General features: G+C 39.5%; 2 protein-coding genes across 4 annotated transcripts in view; one reads left to right on the top strand and one right to left on the bottom strand.

Annotated features, from left to right (window-relative positions):
* The window catches only part of LOC131689011 (glycine receptor subunit alpha-2), a 182,300-nt gene extending 173,276 nt beyond the window's left edge, over positions 1-9,024 (bottom strand). For 2 of the 3 annotated variants that reach the window (XM_058973734.1, XM_058973733.1), the window contains exon 1: positions 8,558-9,024. The gene's annotated coding sequence lies outside the window, so the exon portion shown is untranslated. The remainder of the gene's footprint in view (positions 1-8,557) is intronic. The other variant, XM_058973735.1, reaches the window with a different exon arrangement.
* The window catches only part of LOC131689015 (elongation of very long chain fatty acids protein 4-like), a 295,570-nt gene that overhangs the window by 203,401 nt on the left and 67,709 nt on the right, over positions 1-24,460 (top strand). The window lies entirely within an intron of this gene.

Raw genomic sequence — 24,460 nt, 5'->3', positions numbered from 1 at the left:
TGTCTGGCGCTACTTTCGTCTGAAATCCAACTCGCTTACGCAAAAAAAAGAACAAATGGCGTCTGTGTTCTTAGACATAAAAGGAGCATTCGACTCTGTTTCCATTGATGTTCTCTCAGAGAAACTACATCAATGTGGTCTTTCACCAATATTAAATAATTATTTATACAACTTATTGTCAGAAAAGCACATGCATTTTTCATATGGCGATTTGGCAACATTCAGAATAAGTTACATGGGTCTCCCACAAGGTTCTTGTTTAAGCCCCCTTCTCTACAATTTTTACGCGAATGACATTGATAATTGTATTGTCAGCCCATGCACTCTAAGGCAACTTGCAGATGATGGCGTGGTTTCTGTCACAGGACCAAAAGCCATAAATTTACAACAACCACTGCAAGATAGTTTGGATAATTTATCAAGTTGGGCTTTGAAGTTAGGCATCGATTTCTCTACGGAGAAAACAGAGTTGGTTGTTTTTTCAAGGAAGCGTGATCCAGCTCAGCTTCAGCTTCAGTTGGTTGGTAGAACGATAGCCCAAGTCATGACCTTTAAATATCTCGGAATTTGGTTCGATTCTAAAGGTACATGGGGAGGCCATATTAGGTATCTGATAAAGAAGTGCCAACAAAGGATAAATTTTCTCCGAACAATAACCGGATCTTGGTGGGGTGCTCATCCAAGTGACGTGATAAGATTGTATCAAACAACGATACTTTCAGTAATGGAATATGGGTGCTTCTGTTTCCGTTCAGCTGCAAACACTCACATTATTAAATTGGAACGAATACAGTATCGTTGTTTACGAATCGCCTTAGGTTCCATGCAATCGACACATACGATGAGTCTTGAAGTTCTAGCGGGAGTTCTTCCCTTAAAAGATCGATTCTGGGATCTCTCCTCTCGTTTACTTATACGATGTGAGGTTATGAATCCACTTGTAATTGAAAATTTCGAAAGACTTGTCGAGCTTCAATCCCAAACCAGATTCATGACAGTGTACTTCAATCACATGTCACAAGAAATAACGCCTTCTAGTTATGTTCTGACATGTGTTAATATACTAGATACTCCCGATTCCACTTTATTTTTCTACACGTCCATGCAAGAGGAAATTCGTGGAATCCCGGATCACCTGCGCTCTCTATAGAGATCCCTAAAATATTCATAAGTAAATACCAACACATTGACAGCCATAAAATGTTCTACACTGATGGGTCACGAATCAATGAGGCTACTGGCTTCGGTATTTTCAACAATAACACCTCGATCTCTTTCAAGCTTGCAGAACCTGCCTCCGTTTATACAGCCGAACTAGCAGCAGTTCACTATAGTCTGGAAATCATTGATACTTTACTTCCGAGCCATTATTTCATCCTCACAGATAGCCTCAGCACAATTAAGGCACTACGCTCATTAAAGCTTGATAATCACGCTCCGTTCTTTTTGAAGAAGATACGAGAATACTTAACTAAATTAACAAATAAATCTTATCAAATTACCTTAGTGTGGATTCCCGCTCACTGCTCCATACCGGGTAATGAGAGAGCGGATAATTTAGCCAAAATAGGGGCGCTGGACGGTGACATCTATGAAAGACCTATTGCCTTCAATGAATTTTATAGCGCTTCTCGTCAGAGAACGCTTACTAGTTGGCAAACATCATGGGACAATGGAGATCTGGGACGGTGGTTGCACTCAATTATCCCTAAAGTATCAACGAAGGCATGGTTCAAAGAGTTGGATGTAAGTCGAAACTTCATTCGTGTGATGTCTAGACTCATGTCCAACCATTATACGTTGAATGCGCATCTCCGCCGTATTGGGATCGCAGAAGATAATCAATGTGCTTGCGGAGAGGGTTACGAAGACATTGAACATGTTGTTTGGTCTTGCATTGAATATCGTGAAGCCAGATCCCAATTAATAGACTCCTTACGAGCCAGAAGAAAACCACCCTATGTACCTGTTCGTGATATCCTCGCTTTACGAGATCTTACATACAATGTTTCTAGTTTTTTTCCCTTGCTACCCACAAACAATTTAGATTTCTTCGCAGTTAGTTAAGTTAGATAAAACGATATAAATAAAGAAAAAAAACAAAGATTACAGAAAAACTATCAATAGGTTTACAATGAAATTCAAGAAAATAGATTATAATTAAAAACATTCAAAATGATGATTATCCTCAGTGTTAGAATTAGAAAGTGATTTTTTTTATAACGTGATAGTCTTAAGAACCTTTGTAACATGTTATGTAAAAAAAACCCCGGCGTAAAAAAGCTTTTGCAAATGCCGTGTCAAATAAACGTTTTATGAAAAAAAAAAAAAATATCTCAGCCAGAGAAAGAAAACAGCACTGGCTTAATAAATTTCTCTGACATTGTGGACCGTATTCTTACAGCGTTAAACATTTCTGATCCCCTTAAAAGTATCTTGATAAGCTTTCTCCCCGCAGTAAAAACATTTTTGATGCAGTTCACTGCGAAATGGCCCCTCCTTTCAGCGATTGTATCATTCGATGGCTAATTCATCAAACGAGGTCAAGGATTTAATCACTGTTCTACACTGGAATTGCAGAAGCATTATCCCGAAAATCGATTCGTTTAAAATCTTACTAAATAATTTGAAATGCGATGCATTTGCCCTATGCGAGACATGGCTCACTTCAGAAATAACCCTACACTTCCACGATTTTAATATTATTCGCTTGGATCGAGAAGACTCTTACGGAGGAGTACTTTTGGGGATCAAAAAGTGCTATTCTTTCAATCAGATCGACCTCCCCTCGACACCAGGCATTGAGGTTGTCGCTTGCCAAACCAGAATAAAAGGCAAAGACCTTTGCATTGCTTCCACCTACATCCCCCCTAGAGCCTTAGTTAGCCACCGACGGCTTTGCGATATTGCGGAACTCCTCCCCGCACCGAGGCTAGTTTTAGGTGACTTCAACTCCCACGGCACGGCATGGGGTTGCCTTCATGACGATAATCGATCTACCCTACTCCATGAGCTTTGCGACAACTTCAATATGACTATTTTGAATACGGGTGAAATGACACGGTTTCCTGCCCTCCAGCACGACCGAGCGCCTTAGATCTGTCCCTCTGCTCGACATCGCTGCGGTTAGATCAGGAATCAGAATATATTGGCTAAAATGGCACGTTCCCCGGACATAGTCGGGGATTTGTGCCTAGATGCGGTTAGATTGCATGTGGAAGGTAGTCTCTGATCCCCACGGCAGCGACCATCTGCCAATCGTAATTAATATTGCTAACGGTTCAGGGCCACCGAATACAATCAATGTTTCGTATGACCTCCCACGAAATATTGATTGGAAGAGCTACGCGTCCGTGATATCCGACAAAATCGAGTGCACTCAAGAGCTTCCTCCGGAGGAAGAGTACGGGTTCCTGGCTGGCTTGATTCTCGATACCGCGATTCAAGCTCAGACTAAACGCGTACCAGACGCGAATTCACGCGGGCGTCCTCCCAATCCATGGTGGGGCAAAGAGTGCTCAAACCGTTGGATATTCGATTTTGCCAAGAAGGTTTGTCCGGATTCCGCCCCAGCACAGAAGATTTACCGCGCCGCGTCCCCTCACAATAACGCGAACGAAACACCGTTTTCGATGGTGGAGTTCTCACTTGCTCTCTTATCATTTAACAATAAAGCCCCAGGGCCAGACAGAATCAAATTTAACTTGTTAAAGAATCTGCCAGACTCTGCCAAGAGACGCTTGTTGAATTTATTTAATAAGTTTCTTGAGGGTAATATTGTCCCTCATAACTGGAGGCAAGTGAAGGTCATCGCCATTCAAAAACCAGCCTCCGACCACAACTCGTATCGACCGATTGCGATGCTGTCCTGTATCCGAAAGTTGTTCGAGAAAATGATCTTGTTTCGCCTCGATAATTGGGTTGAAGCAAATGGCTTACTGTCAGATACACAATTTGGTTTCCGCAAAGGCAAAGGGACGAACGATTGTCTTGCGTTGCTCTCAACAGAAATTCAAATGGCTTATGCTAGCAAAGAGCAGATGGCATCAGTTTTCCTAGATATAAAGGGGGCTTTTGATTCAGTTTCTATCAAAATTCTTTTTGAGAAGCTGCACCAGCATGGTCTTTCACCGACTCTAAACAACTTTTTGCTAAACTTGCTGTCTGAAAAACATATGCATTTTTCGCATGGTGATTTATCGACATCACGAATTAGCTACATGGGTCTTCCCCAGGGCTCATGTCTAAGCCCCCTTCTCCATAACTTTTACGTGAATGACATTGACGAATGTCTTGTCAATTCCTGCACGCTTAGGCAGCTTGCAGATGACGGTGTGGTCTCTATTACAGGTCCCAAAGCCGTCGATCTGCAAGGACCATTGCAAGATACCTTGGACAATTTGTCTGCTTGGGCCCTCCAGCTAGGTATCGAGTTCTCCACGGAGAAAACTTAGCTAGTCGTATTTTCAAGGAAGCGTCAACCAGCGCAACTACAGCTTCAATTAATAGGTCAAACTATTGCTCAGGTTTCAACTTTCAAATATATCGGGGTCTGGTTCGACTCTAAAGGAACCTGGGGATGTCACATTAGGTATCTGAAACAGAAGTGCCAGCAAAGGATCAACTTTCTCCGTACAATAACCGGAACATGGTGGGGTGCCCACCCAGGAGACCTGATCAGGCTGTACCAAACAACAATATTGTCGGTGATGGAGTACGGGAGTTTCTGTTTCCGCTCCGCTGCGAACATACATTTCATCAAACTAGAGCGAATCCAATATTGTTGTTTGCGTATTGCTTTGGGTTGCATGCACTCGACACATACGATGAGTTTAGAAGTGCTGGCGGGCGTCCTTCCGCAAATTTCGAAAGGCTTGTCGAGCTCAATTCTCAAACCCGATTGATGTCCTTGTACTTCGATTACATGGCACAAAATATCAATCCTTCTTCATACTATCCCAACCGTGTCAATCTCTTTCATGCTTCTGATTCAACTGTATTCTTCGACACATCCATGAAAGACGAGATTCGTGGAATCTCGGATCACATACGTCCGCAAGTGATCCCAAGCATCTTTCATAGTAAATTTCGAGAAGTCGACTGCAACAAGATGTTTTACACCGACGGGTCAAGCCTCGACGGCTCCACTGGCTTCGGTATATTCAATCAAAACCTCACCGCCTCATTCAACTCAAACTCAATGATCCTACTTCAGTTTACGTCGCAGAACTTGCTGCTATTCAGTATACCCTTGGGATCATTGATACTTTGCCCACCGATCATTACTTTATTGTCTCGGATAGCCTCAGCTCAATCGAGGCTCTCCGTTCAATGAAAGCTAGAAAGCACATTCCATATTTTCTGGGGAAAATCTGCATGCTTTGTCTGTAAGATCGTACAAGATTACCTTAGTTTGGGTTCCCTCGCATTGCTCCATTCCAGGTAATGAAGAAGCGGACTCTTTAGCTAAGGCGGGCGCTTTACAAGGTGACAAAGCTTCAGCGAATTTTTCAGTATTACTCATCAGAGAACCCTCGAAAGTTGGCAAACTTCATGGAGCAATGGTGAACTGGGAAGGTGGCTACATTCGATAACCCCTAAGGTATCGACGAAACTTTGGTTCAGGGGGATGGATGTGGGTCGGGATTTCATTCGCGTGATGTCTCGGCTCATGTCCAATCACTACACACTGGACGCACATCTCCGGCGTATTGGGCTAGTGGGTAGCGGTATCTGCGCTTGTGGCAACGGTTATCACGAAATCGAACATGTTGTCTGGGCAAGCGCCGAGTACTGTTCTGCCAGATCTCAACTATTCGATTCCCTTCGGGCCCGAGGAAGATCACCCAATGTCCCGGTTCGAGATGTACTAGCAAGCCGCGATATTCTCTACATGTCCCTTATATACACGTTCCTCAAAACCATCAATATCCAAATTTAAATGCCCCTATCTTTTCTCTTATCATTCCCAGAAGTGCCCTCTTCCGCCTACCGTACCCCAACGATGGTTTGAAACGACTCCAAGACGAGACAAAACATCTGTCGAATGAACCAACAACACGAGATCTACAGTACAACATCACACGCGCAACGCGGTGTGTTTCCGATCCGTATCTGAGCCGTACTACGAAATCGTCTGGAGGAACCCCTGCCGACTCGAGAAAGACCGCTCGGCGTCCCAATACTTGATGCATCCGTTCGAATCTGTAATCCTGGCCGTTGATTCCTGATGCCGGAAACTGAAAGTTTATATCCCCCCCCCGTTCAGCCTTGTCCACCCTCTCTCCCATGTCTCTGATACACAGATGTATGACTTCACCCCTTCTCCCCTTGAATATCTTCCCAAAACTTATGTGCCCCCCTATCTTCTAGTTTAAGTTGATCAATATTTAATCTCGTTAAGAAATGCACAACAGTACCACTACTTTAAAATAGCCCTAATTAATTCCCCTTAATCTTGAACCACTATCTCTAGTTATTTCTAGTTAATAAGCTTGTAAAATGTTCCGCTTAGTTAATAATTAATTTCTCCTACAATCTCCCTTCTAAAAATCATAAAGTGAATTACTATACAAAGAACACACAAAATGACCCGTCCCCCAAATCTTACGAATATTATATTATACCCTCTTTTATATGTATAAGTTAGCTGTAAAGTTTTTTTTTTAGTTTCATTATATAAAACAAAATAATATTGAAATGTGTAACCCCTTGTTTTAAGAAATTCAAAATGTAAAACAATGAAAAAATGGCACCTTTAAGCTAACGCATACGTGCCTTATCAAATAAACAAATTGAAAAAAAAAATACAGCAATATACAGTAACGGAGAAAGTACAGGAAGGCTTCGAAAGTGTAGATGGAGTCGGTGCATTGTAAGTGTTTATAAAGATTTCCAAAGCCGGGGCTTCAGAAGACAACGAATTGAGTGGTGCATGGTGCATTTTATATACATATCATATTCACGAATGTGTTTTTCCTCTTTCATCGGCAAAAGCAAAAAAGTCTTTAACAATCCAAGCGCATTTTCTAGTTACTTTGTTATAGTAGCTTTATTATATCAAGTAATAGATACTTTTGTTAAGCAATATTGAAGCTTATAAAATTCTACACAAAAGCTTATACAATTTTACATTGAAAAAATATGAGAAATAATATCTTATTTTTTTATTTCGATTATAAAGGTTTTAACCTTAAGGTCATTCGCCTCTTCGGGTTAGAAAAATCTCTTATGAAAAATTTCTAACCTTATGTGCGGGGTCGGGTCTCGAATCCAGGTGCGCTGCGTACAAGGCAGTCGATTTACCAACTACGTTACGCCCACCCCCTAATATCTTATGTACATATGACAAAACACTAATTTAAACGGTTTTTTGGGGTACATTTGAACCCAAGATAAACTTCAAGCGGGCACTTTTAAGTTGGTCAAGTGAAACAAATAGGTTGCACCTGCTTAAATGTAAGTTTAATAATCAAATTGATTTAAGATAAAGATTGCTTACAGTCAACATACACCGTAATGGAATAACAGAGATTGCAAATAGCTTTGGGGTAAAAATGTACCTTACAAAACCGTTTTAGGGTTGAAACAGGTATTTAACAAGGGTGCAGAAGCAATTTACAGTAAAATAACACGAATTCTTTTCCACACTAAGGCAAAAAATATAGCGAAATTTATAGGTATATCATGTATTTTTCACCCACATGTATAACGTACGGTAAGTAAACCTAAAGATAATCTTTAGTAACGTCGTTTATTTTGTCATGTCAGTTTGGAATGATTCGATCTTCTATAAGGCATCTTAATTTTTGTAAAATACAGTATAGTACATTTTTCTTAAGTTTTTGAGAATCATTGGATTTTTATAAATCATAAAAGTAGTACGTTTACATAATAATCGTATGAGATCATGTTTTTATTAGTTTTCTGCGCATTCTATGATAATTCTTATAAATTACACTAAACGTTTTGCTCGGGTGTATGATTGCGCTAGACAAGGCCTACTGCGTGTTCTCAAATATCTAAATTGGGTACGTTATTGTAGTTCAAATTTCACCAAATCCAAATTAACACGTTCGAGCGAAAACAAACTATCAGTAGCAATGAATTATTCATAGAACCAATTATTAATATGAAAACACGGCATGAACTATCCAATTGTTCGTCCCAAGAATAATTTCCCTAATAACAACATGTCGAACATTCATATAAATTACAGAGAGTATCCGTCTTCATTCACGAGCCTTTCTCTCGATTGTGTATACGGCATGACGAACAAATACACTCATCCTACACCGCGGCGCCTATTTCTATGTTGGACTACAATTAATCCACCTAATCAGTGGGTCGCAGTAATCGCGGGTCGTCAATCTAACTACTCATTCTCTCTCGCCCAAGCTCTTTCCATATTTATTCGGTTTTAATTAGCCATCACTGTTTATCGACAACAACAGGGTATTCCTCTTCTTTAACAGACACATCATCATCAAACACCGTGCTGCCTCACTGTAATCCATTTGACTGCAATCCTGTGTCTGGAAAACTCCCAGCAACTCACATTTCTAAACACCAAACTTCACACGAAACTTAATTTTCCCGCCAAACTACGAATCGGGTGCAATATACAGTTGAATCTTCCAGCGGAGCACACCTTGCCTTCAACGGTAAAATAAGCACACACTTCTCCTGTAAGGCACCTTGTGTTAATAATCAAACAATTTACACCGGAACACACGTCCGAAATCCTAGCACTTTCACACAAACTTCCGAACAGCTGGACGGACGACCACGAACTGAAAGATTTCAATTTTCCACCCAACAGTCAAAGGGCGCACGAAGAAATGCCTCCGATTCAGCGAAAGTATTGGGTGGAAAATTCGCTACCAAACAAATAGCACCAGTATGCAGGCAGAATAGGAAGAACTGATATTTGTTGTATTGAAGGTTGTCGGTTGGTTTGCGCCGTTCCACCGCGACGACGGACAGCAGTGCGGAACGATTGGGAAACCCGTAACGCACGCGGTCAAGTCCGAATGGGAACTGAACAAGAAACCGAGCGGAAAAATGTAGTTTTCTTCTGTCAAAGGTCTGGAAGAACCATCCGCTCTCCTCTCCAGAGATGCCAGGTACTTTTTTCAAATGTCTGCAATAATAATTTTAAAAGTCTGGGAAGAACAAAAAATGTGAGGCAAGCTAGTGTAACCAAAAGCCTTTATATTCAAAAATCTGCAAATATCTGCAACCAAACTAAGAAATCTGCAAATATCTGCAACCAAACGGAAAAATCTGCAAATATCTGCGTCATCGAAAAAATCTGCAGCTTAAATTAAAAGTCTGCGAATTTGCAGACTTGTCTGCAAATCTGACATCTCTGCTCCTCTCGGCCGATGGCAACCGACGGCGAGATCCGTTTGCGGTATGCGATCGATGTTGCTGTCTGTTTAGTCATGCCGGTCGGTGCACGATTGCAAACATTTTTGCCGTTGCACGTGGGTAGAAAGGTTGCCAGCTGATGTAGGTATGGATCATTTTTGCATAGTTTGCGGGGCTTGATATACAAACCTTGCGCAGTTGAAGTTTGTCGGTTCGATGCTCAAAATAATTATAATACAGCATACAGCAATATTACAATTAACAACATACGCTAGAGTTTAGGTACTTTTCTCGATAACTGTTAGTGTTTAATTAATTTGTATCGTGCAGATGTACTTGCTGTTGATTCTCAACCTTAAATTTCAAATAGGTTATCCTGAATATGAATGAAGCTATAAAGCTATAATACATCCTCACTTTAGGGATAAACTGTTTGAAAATGGATGCGCAATGGGGTTAAAAATTATGCTACCGCTAATATTTTTGTTTTGGTGAATTGATGAAAGTTCCTTCGCCGTTTTCTCAACAACTGGATGGACGTTAACCACAAGAAGCGTATGACACGAACAGCCTACTTCCGACTGTTAAGCTTGGTGGAGGGGGGTGGTTTGAGGTACCATTTCACAGCATGAAATTTGCCCTATTATTTCCTTAAAGGGAAGGTAATGAAGACGAAGCCTAACTGGAAGATATTAAACGACCAGGTATTTCAACTCTTGATGACGAGCACTAAAATTTTCATATACTTATTTTCATTTACGATTAGTTCATACTGCGAAACGTATTAGGTACTGGTACGACAATCATAGAGATGATTTCATTCATATAGGGTAAGAGGGTATAATACGCCCCACCGTACAGAGGAGTAACTGGCGTCGAATTCTGGCCAAAATTATTTACTTCTTTACTACTTTACTTTACTACTAATTTACTACTTCTTTGATGTTAACTTCAATGTGGTAACATATCGTAATCCTAAATCTACAAACTGGGACCTTTTTTTAGAAAACTTGGCGACTAAATTTCATGAATACTTTCCAACAATTCTAGAGAAAATTTTCAATAGGACGTAAGTAACAATGAGAGATTCTCTTTGGGGTCATTCTCTTCTGTTCATTACTCGGCCATTTCAACATTTACTACTCTACTCTTTGCATAATATTCTAGTAAAAACCGTCGGCTTTCGATATGTATTGGAAAATTAGTGTAATATGTTGTAATGATGTCGTAATAAACGAAAGAGAAAGTAAACAAAGAGAGGCTCTCAATGTTCCTTACGTCATGTTGAAAATTTTCTCTAGAATTAGTTAACTAGACGACTTAGATGACGTTGTGGATACGACAAACTCATTCATATTAGCATACTACGAAGAAGCTTGTCCACTTCGTACTGTTAAATCGACTAGGGGAACCCCTTGGTGAAGGGCTGAGCTTAAAAGAATGAAGGGCTGAGCATGAAAGAATGAGAAGAGTTTGGAACCGGAGTCAGCGTGATGACTCCAGGGCTTTTAGGTCAGCTCGTAGTGCATATAAGAAATGTCTTAGATCTGCAGAACGGGCTGGCTGGCAAAACCTATGCACTAATGAACGAGGCTAGCAGGTTAAATAAAATTCTCTCCAAATCGAATGATTTTCAGATGAACTCCATAAAAACCAGAGATGGTGTTTATGTGACGGACGAAAAAGATATTCTTAATTGTCTTTTCGACACACACTTTCCAGGTTGTATCGATCCAGAGTTGAACAATGTTCACAGATCTCATTCTGGTGATTCGGACTCGTGGGCGTTAGCACGCACATTGGTTTCCACTGAATCGGTTAAGTGGGCAGTTGACAGCTTTGCTCCATACAAATCACCCGGAAAAGATGGAATACTTCCCGTGCTACTGCAAAAGGGATTTGATATTCTTAAACATGTCTTGAAAAAGATTTTGCTTTCCAGTCTTGCTACCGGGTATATCCTGAAAGCATGGCGAGAAATAACTGTTAGATTTATTCCCAAAGGGGGGCGCTCAAGCTATGAAGAATCCACGAGTTTTAGGCCTATCAGCTTAAGTTCTTTTCTTATGAAAGCTTTGGAACGGATAATCGATCATCACATCAGGAACGTTAGTTTAGTTGAATATCCACTGCACAAAATGCAACATGCGTATCAGTGTGGGAAATCCACGATCACTGTGCTTCACGATGTTGTTTACAACATTGAGAAAGCCTTCTCGCTCAAGCAATCTAGCTTGGGTGTATTTTTAGATATTGAGGGTTCTTTTGACAATGTGTCTTTCCAGTCTATTCTGGAAGCGACGCGCGGGGTTGGGATACCTGCATGTATCTCGGGTTGGATAAATGCAATGCTTAGTAACCGCATACTTTGCTCGTCACGGGTTTGCTGAAGATTACCAAATACTAATTATTGGATTTTGCATCGAAACAATCTTTGACTTAATGCAACAGGCAGATCAAGTCAAATACGTTGGAGTCATATTGGATTCCAAACTGAATTGGTCTGCTCATATTGAGTTCAGAGTCAAGAAAGCGTGCATGGCCTTCGGGCAGTGCAAACGAACTTTTGGAAAGACCTGGGGTCTCAAACCTAAATACATCTATTGGATTTACACGACAATTGTACGTCCAATACTGTCATACGGATGCCTTGTGTGGTGGCAGAGGGGAGAGGTGGTGACAGTCCAGTCAAAGCTAAACCATCTGCAAATAATGGCGCTCATGGCGTTGACTGTTGCTTTCACCACGACTCCGACTGCTGCTCTTGATATACTTCCAAATATCAAACCATTACACATACACCCCAAAGGAAAAAGATCTTGCTACCAGCCATACACGATTGTGGTCACAAATGGTTACATGAGGTGAAGATATTCTTGCTCCCAGAGATATTACACGCACATGTAGTTTTCCGTACAGGACATTTCATGTGAAGATTCCCTCTCGAGAGGAGTGGTTCTCTGGCTATATGGAAAGACAACAACAAACGTAAGTGGTCTGTTACACTGACGGTTCTCTGATGGAGGGACGTGCTAGTGCTGGTGTCTACTCTCGTGAAATGAGATTGAAACAATCTCACTCACTCAGTCGATTTACAACCACCAAAGATACCGGTCGCGAAATTCTGCCGCTGTCTGAGCCAGCGCAAAACGTACCACAACACAGTACATTTATTTTGTGTGCATTGTCTTAAGAACAAAGGAAACCGTTCGATCTACTCTTACATCTGCCAAGTTAGAGTAACAAACGAGCAAAGTGAACGACAGTTAGTGCATCTAGAACAAAAGAACCACTGTATGTACTCCTGTCATCATGAGTGAGTTTGATTAAAAAGCGCTGCTTCGACCCAACACGCGACCAACACCCAAAAGCGTTTATTGACTTAAGATTTTCTTCTACACGACCGAGCCTCCGTAAGCTGGAACATTTTATGAAGGTAAACATGAAGCTTAGGCTTAAGGACGTCACCTATCTTCAATATCATCATCTGCGCAGTGCAGTATTGATATCATTCATCACATTAGACCAAACAAACGCTTTACAGAACAACCTGAAACACGTAATTAAAAGTGACAGTGTTGAAATGAAGATCCCAGTGTACATAGAAAATGATTTTATAGATGTGAGGCTACATGATTTATCACCTACGCCTACCTATCCCCGTAAATCAATTATAAAATACATGTCACAATTCGGAGAAGTGACCTGATACTTGGAGAAACTTCTTCCCGGGTACTCCTAACGGTGTTCTTGTGGTTAGGATACGAGTGGAAAGACCTGTTCCCTCCCACTTGACGATACAATTCAAATGTAACGGAGCTAACATTAAACAGACCACGCTATGCACCCACGAAGGGCAGACTACTGCAACCAGACGGCACATCATGGAACACCTTGTGCAGAAGATGCTGAGGAGAGTACATCACAGCCCCACACATCTTCGGAAAACCAATCCGAAACACAGACATCAATACCATCACCAGAACCACAAACGGTTACCAATTTTGTGGCAGCTGTTCAGGCCATAATAACAACTACAAAAGAAACATCTAATGCTTCAGAATCAACTGCACCATCGGCGAAGAAGCCAATAGCATTGACAACGGCTTTACTCTCATAACCCAAAAGGGCAATAAGAAAGGAGGAACATCTGATCGTGAACGTGTAGACACCATAGAAGATGATGACATCGACGGAAACAAAAGAAAATTAGCCGACCCACAAGATGCACTAGGCGAGCAGACAAATGGTTTTTTCGTGGCAGAAGATCTACCCGCGCAATAGAAAGTTGCGCGGACGAGACCCGAAAGATATTTATTTTTATTCATTTTATTTTTACATGTTGTAATAATTTAACGGACCCACGGCTTTGTTAAGTTACCACAATGAGCCGTGTCAAATAAACGAAATACAAAAAAAATCTCACTCACTAGGTACTGTATTCCAAGCAGAAATCTTCGCGATTATGTGCGGGGTACAATTGGCCCTTCAACAGAGCTTGTCCGGCAAAGTTATACACTTTTACTCCAATAGTCAGGCTGCAATCAAGGCCCTTAGCTCAGGCAAATCACGGTCCAAGCTAGTGTTCGCGTACCGAATCCAAATCAAAGAACTAAGCATTGTCAACACTATCTACCTTGTCTGGGTGCCCGGACATTGCGGTATTACTGGAATTGAATGGGCTGACGAATTGGCCAGGGCAGGTTCAGCGATTGACTTCGTTGGTCCTGAGCCCGCCTTGCCAATTTCGACAAGTTGGATAAGAGAAAAAATACGGTCCTGGGCTTCATTCGAGCACCGCAATTATTGAAGAAATCTACAAACGTGTCGCCAAGCAAAGGCGTTTCTAGAACAACCGTACCCAGTGATTTCGAAAAATCTCTTACATTTTTCGAAGCTCCACTGCGGCATGCTGACCAGGGCTTTAACCGGCCTCTGCAAACTCAATTATCATATGGCAACTGTTCAGCGCGCTGAGTCTTTTTCATGTGATCTTTGTGAATCCGACTACGGAACCTCATATCATCTAATATGCAACTGTCCAGCAGTAGCGCAATTGCGATTTCGAGTTGTCGGCCGTTTTTTCATACACGACACTATGTTTGGACGACTGAAACTCAGAGATATACTAAAGGTTCTTATCCAATGTGGTAAAGAGCTTTAGGCTTACTCGCAGGCAAGTTGACCTACTTGTGAGATTAACTTACCCGCTGTTTGTTTTTGTGCTGTTATTTTTCTCACCCTTCCAATTCTACTTCCCCACATCTCCTTCTCCTTTCCGTTCGCTCAGGAAATGATGAAAACACACGGTAAGGCACAAATCCCTGACTACATACGGGGAACGTGCCATTTGAGCCAATATATTCTGATTCCTGATTCCTGATCATTATATGAGAAATCTTTTATCTCAGTTTTAGGTGGATGACTTAATGATCTGTGAAATAATATACTTCCCAACATCTACCGAACGGTTGAACGCAACGCCTAATGCAAGCGATAAATTTATGAACTCTGTTAAAAATTTCTCTATGAAATCAACTCACACATTCTCTTGTCTTTGAAGAAAACTTACATATTCATTTTTGAGAAATAGTTTATATATTATTGATCTTTGCCGAATCGAATTCATTGAATCACTTATATGTATTCCAATACCCCGATATACAAAATCGGTTTAGTTTAGCTCCTAAAACAATACTCCGTATGAAACGGTCTCATTTTTAGTTAGTGGAAATCGTTAAGCGAGGAATAAAAAAAACGAAATGTTTCATATCTCCACTGCTCGTAAACGGATTTTGACGATTTATAGTTTCCGCGACATAATCGCTTTGTTCAAAAGTTATTTGCTTAAAACTTGTTGTGTTTTGACAAAATCACTCACATCTCAGAAAATAAACAACATATCGAAAAACCGAAAAAATAGTGTCAAATTGTCATGTTAGGCCTATCATTTGAAAATAGTTTCATTAAAATCGATTCAGCCATTGCTGAGATAATTACATGACATTCGTGTACATACATACATACCCACACATACAGATATTGTCCTAATTTGTCGAGCTGATTCGATTGGTCTATAAGACTCGGCCTTTCCGGGCCTCGGAAAAAGTTTTCAAAATTTGAGCGAATCCAATCCATTTCTTTTGTAAGAAATGTAAAACCTACATATGTCATTGTTTTCCAAAAACTGAACAATCAATGTACTGCCCATAAAAGCATAAGAGTCCTATATGGATTTTTTCGAAAACAAGTTATCTGTTGGATTGTATTCTGTATCACCACCGAATCACAATGCAAAAATAAGATTATGTACCAGGTTTGTTTAGAAAATATCGAAAAAATACCAAAACATGGTTGTCCCATCCATAAAGCTCAATGAAAATATAAATCTTCAACAGCGTTTTTCTCAGCTTGCTGTTTTCAATATGGGACTCTTATGCTTTTATGAGCAGTGTACTAGAATATTGAAGACATTGCAACCTACATGTGAATGTTTTCCAAAAACTGAACGATCCAATAAAATGTCGAAGGACTTGGAAAAACAAATATCATTCTCTGTGCAATTTAGGCAAAGAACTACCATAAGTATCGTTATTGCTATTATTAGTAGGTACGCTATGCCGTTATAATGATTTAGGCAAAACCATGACAGACAGAGAGAGAACGTTCCACACATTCAAACGAGAATTAATGTTTTATCAGTTAAGCCAAATTAACGACCCGTTTGAAATTACTCTTCCCCCAAGTAGACAACGGGGGGTGCAAAGCTCCCACCAATTATTTTCCCTTTTTTCCGCACTGTCGGCCGGTTCAGAGCTGCAGCTAGTATGCATGGAGGATAAGTGAGCTCAAATCGGACAGTTTTAAATAACCCTCACCGTTTCTGGGTCTCCAGGAGTTCTACTTTTGATGGTATTAATTTAATAATGAGTTGAGTGGCATGTAGTGGTAGTTGGCGAGAGGTAGTACGAAAGCGCAGTGGTCGCATGCAGCGGAAAAAAGGTTATTCCACTTTTCCACCTTATGGGGCCCCGCAGCTAGACGCACAGAACATCGCGTGCATCATTCTCTTCGGACGGTGGCAGGAAGGGTCAGAGGATATAGCCCTCAGGAAGCCTAGGAAGGCACGGGTTATCAAGAAAAGGAAAATATGCTATGTATTATGTAGCGCGCGCACACAGGACATTCGCTGGATTCATGTTTGGAGCTCGACCTACGGAACGGTTTCCGTTCGTTCACTGATTGTTGGTATTGCATGCAAAAGTTTCAATGAAAAACATGCCGTGGAGTCCTTGTTTGGGTTTTCCGCAAGTGACATGTTTGAAAAAATGTAAGCCACTACGTTACGGGAAAATTGTGGACGTTCTAAAACAGTTTTGATTGACACTTTTAATTAGTGAGTATTTGGAATGATTGATTTATTCTCCAAATATGGGAACATTGATAATGATGGTTGGATAAAACTGAACGGTGAAAAAAATGTAGTTTTCGTTATCTTGTTTATCACAATCCTGTCACACTGAAATAAAAAAAAATGTTTTAATCCATCAAGTGGTGCGATTGTGCCTGTCTCATTTATACAAACTATGACACATTAGCTGATTATGTTCAATATAATTGTGAAAATGTCTATTTCATTCTTATTACACTTAGCACGTATTCCACGGTTATCACGAAAGTCGATGACTTTAAACAATAAAGTATAATATTTAATGATTTTTTTTAATTTTTTTTCTATTTGATTACATTGTTTTGTTTGCATTACATTTCTATTTCAATATACATATTGGGTGTTTAGCCACAGGGTGTGACTTTTCATTTTCGGTTAATAATTATTGAGATATAATGTGCTTTCGCAGGAGCTAAACAAATCTTATAAACTTACTTATAAACTATAAAGAGGGCTAATCGTTGCAACTGGCGATTGCAACGACTTTTATCGGAAATTGCTTATAATACTGTTCGTCATAATTTGTATTGTTTCTATGTTTGCGAATATGTGCAATTCGTTTGTGCTAAACCAGGGAGAACGCTTCAAAATCATTTTCAGAATGTTCTGAATCTTTTGAAGCGTTTTCTTTCTAGTAGCACAACTTGCCCAAATCGGTACTGCATATAGCATTACCGGTCTAAATATTTGTTTATAAATTAATAGTTTGTTTTTTGGACAGAGCCTAGAATTTCTCTTTATAAGAGGGTATAAGCATTCTTTATATTTCTTGCATCAATGTGATCCTTAAAAGTATTTTTTCATGTATTTAACTTGATCTGACCAGATTAAATTCAAATCAAAAAATTTATTAATATGGTTGGGAGAACCCCGTCCTTTTCGGACCTACATAAGCAAATCGCCCTTTTAGATGGATAGATGTGAAAAAATTTATCGGTCCCAATTGTTAATTTGAAACCTCACCTACATTTTGATACCATAAAAGTTCATTTACACCACTCCATGGCAGCACTAGGTGACAATTGCAAAGCTAAGTTTTTCCATCCTTTTGGAATATGGGGGTAATTCGAACCTCTCTAAGAGAAGCCGCTGAACGGTGTTTGATGAAATAGGGGGTCCGAATAGCCCCGTACGCTCATTTCGCACAAAAGTGGAGAGCGTCTTGAAAATATCTGCGTTTTTAATCAAACGAAAATCATTTTAAAGAATAAGAGCCTCAAGCTTTCTAAAATACTTACCTTTTTTCACTTTTAGTTCTTGCTCTAATCACGGTTTTACCATTATAGTGATTTTTGTTTTGAGGATGGCAAAAAAAATGAAACATGTTGTATCTCCTTTCTAAAAAAACAAAAAAATTGATTCAGCTGTCAAAATTAATGTTTCAGAATAGCGCTTCCACAAATATGTACGACAGTGAAAAAATCTCACGATTTTCTAAGAAATCGAATTACCCCCACGGTATTAATAGCCCCGGGTCCTCCTATTATTTGGCTAAAGAGAAGAACGTCTCGGGTTATGCGGAAACACAATCAATTGTATTTTTGGGAGAACCACTCTTGCCGGGGAATTGAGTTCTACAAGATGACGACACGAATGAACTCATAATGAATGAAGTTCATGTTTGACAATTCTCGGTGGTTTGTTTACTTTGTCAGATGCGTGAGTGCGAGCGCAACGGGTGCTCATCTGTTACATTCGAACTCACGTAACTTCCATGTAAACAAACCACCGAGAATTGTCAAAAGAAGTTCATCCGGCTCGTTTTGTGGGGTTATGTCGGTTGGTGTAAAACCTAATTCTCCTTCAGAGTAGGCTAGCTCCATTGTCGGTGACTAGATCGAGTAGTTCGCTAACGAGACACAACCAGTCGCGAGTCGTCGGGGCACCAGCGAACCGGACGCCCTACTCCAACGAAATCGCCGAACTAACCTCGACACCTGGCTGGTTGGCTCGGTTTCGGGAGAACTTCTCTCGACGGAGATTTCTCCGTAGGAGTAGACTAGGTCCACCGTCGGGGACTAGACCGAGTAGTTCGCGAACGAGTCGGGAGCTCAACGAGTAATGGCTGCTGAATGGTGCGAGAAGGCAGTTGTTGTGCTATGTAGCATAAGGGAGTCGAGTCGTGATATTGAATGGCACAACGGAGCCGAAGGGCTCGATAAGCTAGATAATTTGAAGCAGAACACTAAGTCTCGTCAGCTAGCTTTCCAACTGCCATGCAGAAATTGCCAGTCTGTGTGGACGGTGGAGAATTGATGGTATGTCGAGGAACTGACTACTAAGTAGTTGAATTAGAGTGGGTGCTATGGACATAAAAAAACCCTTCCCCAAGTAATGTCGTAAGGTAGTTCCGGGGAGGCAGCAGATTCTGGGCATGAACAGTGGACTATCATGGGTTGTGGCAGACCAAACCCGTTCCCTGAATAGGGTTCTATACATTTTTCCTGCATTCTCAGGGCTTTCTTGAAAGTTTTATCTGCTCTCTAAATCACACACACGTTGTCTTAAATCGTCGAGCTGAGGCGATTGGTATATAAGACTCGGTCCTCCGGGCCTTAAAGTTTGAACGAATTATATACATTTCTTTTGTAGGAAATGTAAAAATTCTCATTTTCACTTGAAAGAATATTTGGTTTTAAACAATGAAGTTTCTTTCCATTTTTTTTCAATAATTTCTTCTCAATGATTTAGTTGGAACCTTAAATTCCTGCCATCATTTGAATTTGTTCTACTCCATAGCCCTGTTCGTTGGAAAAATTAGATGGTAAAAAATGCTCATTTTCACACACAAAGCAGAATACGAACATTTATAGATCTTCCTGTCTGATTACGGCTTACATAGGCTAGCTCGTTAGAGTGTGAACATTTGACGAGCGAACGTCAAAGAAATCGTCTGCGAAAACAATTAGATGAAATTCATATATTGTTTGCTGCTAACAAATGATCATGATAAATCACAAGGAAGCTATGCCGATGTCCAAAATCTTTGCTGGGAACAGGAAATCACGGCGGGATATGTTTTCTATGGCGTGCAGCCAAACTCCCGATTTTTGCTAATAATTAGACAGATTCACTGATTATCCACTGTGTAGTGTAATTATGGCGTAATTTACGTCTAGAATCCGTTACACATTATTTTTTTCCACCATAAGAGGTCAAATATTGTCAATTAACAACTTTCGAGAAATCCATTTGTTTATCTCAACGATTTCTCTGACATCACCTAAAACTGTCAAACGCGGAATAGCAATCCTCGTTTCTGTGAGCCGCATGTCTGATGGCCAGTCAGCGTTTTTTTTTTAATTTAGTAAAACTTTGGTTTTAAACTGTGAAATTTCTTTCCAATCTTTTCCAAACATTTCTTTACAATGATTTAGCTGGAATCCTAAATCCCTGTCATCATTTTAACCCCGCTCCCAAACCCAATTCGATGGGAAAATTCGATAAAAAATGCTCATTTTCACCTGAAAAATGCTTTCTTTTAAATTTCATAAAACTGGTTTTAAACTGTGAGGTTCGTTTCCACTTTTTTCAGAAACTTCTTCACATCAATTTAGTTTGTCATCATTTGAACATGTTCTGCGGACAAGCCCAGTTCGTTGGGAAAATTCGATGGTCGAAAATGCTCATTTTCACCTAAAAGATGTTATTTTTAGAACTTTCACAAAACTTTGGTTTTAAAATGTGAAATCCCTTTCCAATTTTTTCAATAATTTCTCCTGGAACCATAAATCCCTGCCATCATGTGAATTTATTCTACTCCCAAACCCAGTTCGTTGGAAAATTCGTTTTTTGCCACTTCTTTTTCAGATCTTACCTTTTTGCTTTTACATCAGATTTCGACGGTTAATGCATTTTGAAACCATATGGTCGATGTTAGGTTAGGTGACAATGTATCGATTTCGAGAAAAAGGAGTTTAAAGTTTGAATCGCACCATCCATTATAATTAGAAATTAATTTTTGCCATAGTTCTTGCTTATTGTTACATATTACAAATGTGGCAAAAGTCGAATGTAACTGAACAAATTCTTTATCCAGGGGTATCATTATCTCATTTTTGAATGTTTTGTGACATAGTCCGGTCTGACTTAACACCGACCATATAGCACTACAATAAAAAATTCAATCTCCGAGATTTTTTTTAAAAATTCCTAAGCCCTTCAAAAATTGTTCAAATTTGGTTTTAACGGTTTTCGTTTGTTTTGACACTAGTTGCTGATGTTTCATACTATTTTGAGACATATTCGGACGATTTTTTTTTCGATTTTCAACATTTCAGCACATTAGAATTTTTTTTGAATATTATGAAATCAATATTCAAGCGCTGCAACCCCTTAGTGATGTCCGATTCAGCTAAAAATTGCTTAAATTCCTTTTTCGATGTATTAAGGGATTTATGTAAGACTTTATGCGAAAATTTATGATCACCATTTTTATTGATATCTTCCTTAAAGAATCACCACAGTTCTCCATACAAACTTTGGTTTTAAACTGTGAAGCACCGTTCCGTTCGAACAGTATTATTTTCCAGATTAATTGTCCAGCTCATTCTTTTGTGGAGGTATGAGGTGGGACCATCATCATTACAACAAACATAACGGCAACGTAAACTGACTTACAAGCAAAGTACGACACACAAAGTCGAAATCTTTCAAAACCCACATCAACGTTTTTCTTATATGAAAGTTGAAGAGAAACGAGGCATTCATAAGTCGTAACGGCTGCACTGCCCATAAAAGCATAAGAGTCCCATATGGATTTTTGACGAAAATGAGTTATCTGTTGGATTATATTCTGTATCACCACTGAATCACAATGAACAAATAAGATTACCAGGTTTGTTATGAAAATACCGAAAAAAATACCAAAACATGGTTGTCCCATCCATAAGGCTCAATGAGAATGTAAATCTTCAATAGTGTTTTTCTCGGCTTGCTGTTTTTCAATATGGGACTATTATGCTTTTATGGGCAGTGCATGAGTTGTATGTAAAGTCTAGTTCGGTTTACATGAGAGCGATCCGCATCCGACTATCCAAGGTTTTGACATTAAAAATGTCTTACTCCACTATCTGGGGCTAGGTGTCATTCTAAAATCTAAACTATCTCCCATGTAACGAAACTATGTAAGGTTTGCACGCTTATAACTCCGATATTACTAGATGGATTTTAATCATTCATACACCAGCCGATTCAGAAACACCTAACTTAAATATTGGTAATAATTTAATATCTCCCCAATAAAAGTAGACTTTTGGAAATTGGTAAAATTAAAAAGTTCACGAAAAACGGGAAAATTACCATTCGTGAGGCAGATTTCTCTAACACAGCCGTCGTTAGAGGGCAGCTTAGTTGCTCAATGAAACACGAAAAGTCATAAATAGAAGCGACGCATGTCCGTTTAAATCAGTTGTTGCTCTTATCCCATACGAGCAACATCGTCTCCGGGCGATGCAATAAGCGCTATCGATTTTCGGCAACGTTGGCATTTGCACACACTCGCACCTAAGTGACTAAACCATATACGTTTATAAATAGAGGTGACGCGTACACGTTTGAATCAGTTTTTGTTCTTATGTCGAACGGGTAAGATCATGGCTGCAGCGTCTGGGCACTACAATAAGCGGTAGACGCTATGCATTTTCGGCAGCGGTGGCCATGTGCGGATTTTTCGGGTACCAGCGTCCAGCACGGTGTCACAGAATGATTTGCAAAGTGGGTGGGTGGGGTGGTTTGGATTTAATTCAATACAGCAGGATGCGACTTATGTGTGCTGCTTGAGAGTATCGCGTTGAAAAAAATATTTACTTTTATGCGTGCATGTTTACGGCGCTTTGTAGCTGCGTAGGGTAAAGAGCCTATTGGTTTTCATATTTCGGTTATATGTTTTTTATCAGTAAGGTATCTGACAACGTGCTTCTGTAGTTATTGCACTGTTCAGCAGCGTAGTATTTTATATAGTAGAGTACACTCAGGTTTTTACGCGTTTTTTTTTGCGCGGTATTTTTTACGCGGATTTTGAAATTTACGCGGTTTTCATTTACGCGGCCTGTATCCCCTGCGTAAAAAAACCTGAGTGTAATTGCATCGGAAACAATCACATTCCCAGCAGAACTTTTTGTTTTCTAATTTCAAACACTTTTGTTTCGTACTGCATACAACGAAAAATTTTAAAACAGTACTAACCGTCCCAGCAGCAGTTCAAAGCGGGTGCTCTTTTTCTATTAAAATTCAAGCCATGTCTTAAGCGTTACTGGACTTAAAATTGTTTTTCCAGTTTATCCAGTCAGAGCTGTCCTGCCCTATGTCTTTAAAACACAGTTCTAATCGCGTTTTAAAGTATACAACAAATAGAACGGTTGGGTATACTAATTTAAATTTTAAAATACACTCAAGCTTTTTTAAACGCGGTTTTTTTTTGCGCGGTATTTTTTTACGCGGTTTTTTTTTACGCGGATTTTGAAATTTACGCGGTTTTCATTTACGCGGATTTTGAAATTTACGCGGTTTTTGAAATTTACGCGGTTTTCATTTACGCGGTTTTTGAAATTTACGCGGTTTTCATTTACGCGGATTTTGAAATTTACGCGGTATCCATCAATGAGGTTCCCTTTATCGCGGATTCTTAAATTTAAGTGGTCTTCATTTACGCGGATTTTGAAATTTACGCGGTTTTCATTTACGCGGATTTTGAAATTTACGCGGTTTTTATTTACGCGGATTTTGAAATTTACGCGGTTTTCATTTACGCGGTTTTCATTTACGCGGCTCGTATCCCCCGCGTAAAAAAACCTGAGTGTAAATCTGTTTTAAATTATGAAACAAACCGCTGTACTGAAGATATAATTATGTCAGTCCTATTACCACATAAAACACCTATATAACATAAAACGCTGCAGAATTGGTTTAATAATACAATGTTTACACTACAGAGTTATAACACGTTATAATAATTAGCAACAAGAAAAATGTCACCAAGATAGCATAAAAACCCGTTTTAACTGGTAGTGCGAACGTTCTATAACAATGTAATTTATCAAATAATTTCATTTTTCCACCACTAATCGATCAAGAAATACTTAAACTTAAGATTGTTTACTTAAGTTCATTAGCACATTATTGAAAATTTAAATGGAAAATGAAATTTCATATTTCATGGAGAATCTGTATATTTCCGTTGGCGGGCGTGGGTTTCCTCATCACAGCTCTCAATATGGAACATTTCTTTTGAATATATTTTCTGGACAGACCAGCCTATTTTTACTAGATGGATCAGCCAAATAATGCCAATCACCTAGTGAGATACTTGATTAATTAATAGATTACCGTTAAAAGACCTTCAATAAATTATATTTTAATGGGGAGGGTATATAGCAGATTGTAACCTATGAAAACAGACGAGTGAGCAAGAACATGAGTCTATATGTGTGATAGATAAAATTCATTTGCATGCTCTTGAAAAAAGCTATATTTTTAATGTCACCGTGGTCGTGTCCTGTACACAACCCTTTAATTTTTACTCATCTGATCTAATCATCCTAAATCGAGTTCGTTTAACAATATTCATAATTACATGTACGAATAATGGAAAAAATCTGGTATCTCTAGCAGTAGATCTTTAGCTATGAAACAAAGCTT

Source organism: Topomyia yanbarensis, chromosome 3 (assembly GCF_030247195.1).
Source record: "Topomyia yanbarensis strain Yona2022 chromosome 3, ASM3024719v1, whole genome shotgun sequence".
Lineage (NCBI taxonomy): Eukaryota > Metazoa > Arthropoda > Insecta > Diptera > Culicidae > Topomyia > Topomyia yanbarensis.
The sequence above is the reverse complement of the archived record's forward strand: the minus strand, read 5'-3'. Positions and strand labels throughout refer to the sequence as shown.